We start from the raw sequence: 6,000 nt of genomic DNA on the forward strand, positions 1-6,000 counted from the left end.
ATTACTGTTTAATCTCACGTATATAATCAATTTGTTTAATTATTGATGGATTGTATATCCTTATTAATATAGCGGCTATTGTATTGTTACAGAGTGCCTAGGTCCTTTTTTCACAATCACATGTGGGCTGGATGCGACCGACTCTCTAGGCAGATTGGTTGCTTTGATGGTGGCCTTGAGTTAAGGACATCTGACTTTTCCGGGGATGTCCAATCCACTCTGATGGACATGCCCTTTGATGACACTCGTCTCTTTGGAGACAAAGCAGACTCTGTGCCCGACCACTGTAAGAAGTCCCGGGCTACGGTCCACTCCCTTGGCCTCGCGGCTGCCACCCACCTCCCTCAGTCTGCTTTTCACCCCTTTCGTGCCTACAGAAGGGGCGCCCAGCCACATCTGTTCCCCATCAGCTACCATGCGCGTGCTGCCCAGCCTCTGTGTGGCCAGGGACGTGGGGTTTAGCATCTGCGTGGATCAGAGAGCCAGTCCTCCCTCTCCCCCATCCCTTCCCCCCCCCTCAGCCGCAGCCTCCACAACTTCCTAGTCTGGCGCTTCCCCACCAGGGACCAGTCGGCGGCAGGATTTGCCATCATCTGGCACGCCATCACGTGGGTTTTACAAATAGCCCTAAGGGGCTACTCTCTCCCCTTTGAGACTTCTCTATCCTTGCCACCATCCTACAATCGGATGATGGAGGATCACCTGGCACTTCTCTGCGAGGAGGTTATGGCTCTCATGGCCAAGGGAGATATAGAGAAGGTCCTTGTGCCAGAAGTAGGTTGTGGTTGTTATTCCTGATACTTCCTGATGCCTGAAAAGGACAAGGGATACGCCCTATTCTACTTATCCGGGCCCTCAATCTCCTCTTCAGAAGTGAGTTCAAAATGCTCACTCTAGCTCAGGTCCTAGCTGCCCCGGACCCAGGAGACTGGATGCTAGCATTGGGTTTGCAGGATGCATATTTCTATATTCTCGTCCTGCCTGCCCACAGACTTTACTTGGGGTTTGTGGTAGGTCATGAGCATTTTCAATTTACCGTGCTCCCATTTGGCCTTTCCAGCGCCCCTCGGGTGTTCACCAAAGTGATGGTGGCGGTCGCGGCTCATCTGTTCAGTTTAAGGGTCTCAGTCTTCCTCTACCTCAATGACTGGCTGTTGAAGGTGGGCTTGCCCTAGACTGTCTCCTCCCACCTCAAGACTACAGCAGACCTCCTGCATTCACTTGGGTTCACTATAAACGTGCCAAAGTCGCACCTGATTCCCTCTCAGAAGCTCCCTTTCACCAGAGCTGTCCTGGACACAGTGCAGCTTCTGGCCTATCCTCCAGAGTGGCGAGTACAGGATATTGAGGCTATGATACTGATGTTTCAGACTCTTTCCTAGATTTTAGTGAGAATGACTCTGAGGCTGCTGGGCCTCATGGGTTCCTGCATCCTGCTGGTGACACATGGCAGATGGAATATGCAGGCTCTGCAGTGGAACATGAAGATCTAGTGGACGCAGCACCAGGTGAATCTGGCATGGTCCAGATCTCAGACGGGACTGTGCAAGATCTGCAGTGGTGGCTTTCAAGCCACAATTGAGTCAGAGGCAGATCCCTCGCCCTTCCCCAAACAGATCTGACTAGTGACAGATGAGTCAGGATGGGGCGGCCATATGGGAGAGATGAGGTCAGAGGCGTCTGGTCTCCGGGGGAGTCTGAGCTCCATATCAATCTTTTGGATTTCAGGGCGATCAGGCTAGCATTGGAGGCATTCCTTCCCTCTCTCAAAGGGAAAGTGGTGCAGATGTTCACAGGCAATACCACCGCCCTGTGGTACTGCAACAAGCAGGTCTGGTCGGTGACCCTTAGTAAGGGGGCTCTGCACCTCTGGACATGGCTGGAACATCAGGACATATCCCTGGTAGTTCAACATCTGGCGGGTTTTCTGAATGCCAGAACAGACAAACTCAGCCATTAATGCCTGGTTCATCACGAATAGTGTCTCCGTCCAGAGGTGGAGCAGGGTTTCTTTCATGAGTGGGGAGAGCCTTGGTTAGATCTGTTTGCCTCAGCAGAGAACGTGCAGTGTCAGCTGGTTTGCACATTGGAGTTACCAAGGTGGCACTCGCTCGGCAATGCTTTTCGCCTCGAGTGGAACTCGGCCTCCTTTACGCCAATACCTTTTCTGCCCAGAGTACTCAAGATCAAGAAAGACCAGGCCCAAGTCATTCTTGTGGCTCTGGACTTGGCACGAAGGGTATGGCATCCGGAGCTCTTGAGCTTGGCCCTCGATCCTGCGATCAGACTGCCCCTTTGGGAGGATCTTCTGTCACAGTAGCAGGGGACAGTTCTCCACCCGAACCTGTCCAGTTTCCGCCTTGTTGCATGGAGATTCAGCAGCAGCAGTTGACAGCTTTTGATGTTCCGCCCAAAGTCTGTAACATTATTTTGCCAGCCAGGCGTCCCTCCAACAAAACTGGATACTCCTGTCGGTGAAACACATTTGTGGCATGAAGTACAGACAAATCTGTTGACCCCCTCTGCGCCTCTCTTTCTTAGTTTCTTTTGTTCAATTCTCTGGCCCAGCAGGGCTCGGCTCTGGGCACCCTCAAGGGTTATTTGTCTGCCATCTTGGCTTTCCTTAGATTGCCTGACCAACCCTCCTTGTTGAAATCTCCCATTGTTGGAAGATTTCTTAAAGGTCTTACCCATCTTTTTCCTCCTTCCCCGTTCATAATGCCCCAATGGGATTTGAACTTGGTTCTTACTTTTCTGATGTCTGCTCCTTTTGAGACACCTCACAACTGCCCACTCCGCCTGCTTAGTCTGAATACAATCTTCCTTCGAGCCCCAGAGTGAGTGAGCTACAGGCTCTTTCTTCGAAGCCACGTTTCATCTCCTTCCACTCTGACAAGGTGGTGCTTTGTACCAGGGCTTCTTTTCTGCCTAAGGTAGTCACGCCCTTTCATGTAGGCTAGTCCATCCCCTTGTCTACTTTTTACGTGCCCCCACATCCTTCTAAAGAAGAGGAGAGACTCCACCGCCTGGACCCAAAAAAAAAATGTCATATCAAGCGACCACAATGCCCACGGCGGATGCAGAGTCGAAAGACACCAACTAACGTCTTGCAGTAGTACTCCTCGAAGAAAAAATTCTGGATCCAGTGTGACGCCTGGGGGAAATTCTAAGTTGAGGAATCTGCACCTAGAATATGTCTCTACCAGATAATTTGTTACCAAAGGTAAGCAGCTTGTTCATTACCTGAGGAACACACTCCAAACCGCTGTCCCCCGAATCTCAGACCATGAAATGATTCATAGCGAAAAACCTAAAAATTACAGCAGAACACCTTCCATGTGATCAAAATAATAAGCAGATTCCTTCAGTCATATTATCCAAGACACTCATGGCTGGGTTCTAAAAGAAGAGGTATAGGAGCACATATGTCAGCAGTGGTGCTACACCAAATAGACCTGTTTGCAGATGCAGAATAGAAAGAATGGCAAGACTACTCCTCCAGATTTTACCAACCGGGGTCAAAGTGGATCGTCTTTATGATTGATTGGTCAAGGAAATTTCTGGGCACTTTTCCTCCAGTCCCGCTTATGAACGCAATCTTGATCAAGCTTTACAAACTCAAGACTAGAATGATAATAACAGCTTGTCAGTGGCGGTTTGTGGATCTTCACCTACTCTGGACACCTGCACAAGAGGTTGCTATGCAGGTAGGATCTCCTTTACAAGTTAAGAGGTCAGATTCTCCATCCCAGAATTCCATCATTGTGACTGCTTGACTCCTGAATTCTTACAACATGGTCATCTAAAGCTTCCACAAGACTTTACAGACATTTTGAGAGAGCCCAAGCTTCCTTCCACAAGAACCTTTGAAGTTTCTAAATCTATTTTTCTATTTGATATATTCAAAAATATTTTGATCCATTTAATCGTCATGTTGTAGAGTTGTTACCTTATCTGCTTCATCTGGCAAATTCTAATTTACAGTACTTGTCTATTAAAGTACACCTTGCGGCCAGAAAATGCTTTAAGTTTGTCCCTCTTTTAGGGCGGTTTTGTTACCGCCTTGGGGACCGATCCTGTTACATGGATAATTGCACATTTGCCGATATGTTTGACTGCCAGCAACATTATTTTTCCTTTTGTGTCTCCCCTTCGTGAACACACTCATGGTGGCCGTGGAACTTTGAATCGTCTCGCATATGTCAACTGTTTTACTTTTCATTTTTCCTTTTGTGTGTCTTTTAGAGTTGCTAAACTGTAAACATGTTTTGTGTATGTTTCATTGTTATTCACATTTAATTGGCCAGCTAAATGGTAAGCACTGCATGTTTCATGTACTTAGTGTAGTCAAACAGTGCTCTGTCTCATGGTTAGTGATGCAAGACAGCACGAGGGGAAACACTAACTGTACAGTGTGTTTAGTGTGGGATGCAACATCACAGGCCAAAGACACTGGATTATTGTATGGTGCTTAATGTAGGCAGACAGAGACTGAAAACGCTGGGAAGACACGGAGGGGGGAAATCGCTTACCAAAAGCTCTTCACTGCTTGTATCGTGTGCTTAGCACAGGCAGAAACGGTAGAGGCACTGCACTGTGTGCACCATGTCCTTAACATGGATAGGTGCAATGAAAAGCAGCATAGGTTGCACAGCTTGCACCATATTGTTTAGTGTGGACGGGCACCCAGGGAGGAAACACTGCACAATGCGCACTATTATTGGCAGGTAAAATGGACCGAAGGAGGCAGTGCACAGGTTACACCATGGGCTTAGTCAGACAGGCACACAGGGAGAAGGCAGTGCACTGTCTGCACAGAGCTGTTATCTGTAGATAAAATGGATCAAAGGAAGCAGTGCATAGGTTGCACCTTGGGCTTAGTCAGACAGTGACACTAGGAGAAGATAGTGTGAGTGCTTTTGATTGGCATCTATAAAAGACTGATGTTTTTACCTTGTGCATACTGTAGGCAGACAGGAGAGATTGCACTGTTTGTAACGTGGGCAGACACTCATGCACTGCATCTCTCACTGTACTTACATTTTGGAGAAGTGCTGAATGTTATGTATCAAGCAGAGACTTGTAACATGCTCTTAGATCCTGGGTAGATGGTGTACCAGCTTTGGAGACCCTAAACTGAACCAACTCTGTTTTCTTCGCCTCCCCACCACTCGCCTCCCTAGGCTCTGTCATTCTCCTTTCTCATACTGAATTTCCACTACCGATAGTTCTCCATCTTTTTCTCCCATACCTTTCCCTTCTGGATTGCCCATCCAGCCTTTTTCCATCCCTTTTCCTGCTAAACAGTTACTTTTCTTTCTCTGCTGCACCTCACCTGTTTTCCCAACATGTCTCTTTTGTTGCTGTTTTCCTCTCGCCCTATAATTAGCCTTCTCTTTATATGTCTCTGTCCACTTCTTTCTGCTCCTTTCTCCAGCTGTCCCTCTACACCCTTTTTGGTCGTCTTTCTCCATCTTTCGGTCGAGCGCTCAAGCGCTTTGACCTGTTTTAAGTATTGTGGGCTTTTAACCAACGCCCACCTCACGCCCATCACTTTCACTTGTTTGTGGGTTGCCTTTCAAATATCCTTTGTTATCATTAGTAAATGCTTTACGTTTGTCCCTCCTTGGGGAGGTATTGTTACCGCCTTGCAGACTGACTCTGTTACATGGCTAATTGCACAACTGCCGATATGTTTGACTTTAAGCGAACTTCTTTATCCTTTTGTTTCTCTCCTTCATGCTCATGGCAGCCATGCCGCTTTGAATCAGTTTGCTTTTGTCAACTAATGTTTTACTTTTCATTTTCAATTTATTTGGCAAGAAAAGTCCAGTTAGGAATTCACAATGCCAGTAGCTCTAACTGGAGCAAATGTGAAACTGATTGCATTGAAAATGCTATTTTAAATTGACTTTAGTTAGGGATTTCATAGACGGTATTAAGAGGGTTGTCCCTTAAGTTAGATCACTCCCAGTCCTCCACCCCCATGGGAGCTTAACT

This window comes from Pleurodeles waltl, chromosome 4_1 (genome assembly GCF_031143425.1).
Source record: "Pleurodeles waltl isolate 20211129_DDA chromosome 4_1, aPleWal1.hap1.20221129, whole genome shotgun sequence".
Taxonomy (NCBI): Eukaryota; Metazoa; Chordata; class Amphibia; order Caudata; family Salamandridae; genus Pleurodeles; species Pleurodeles waltl.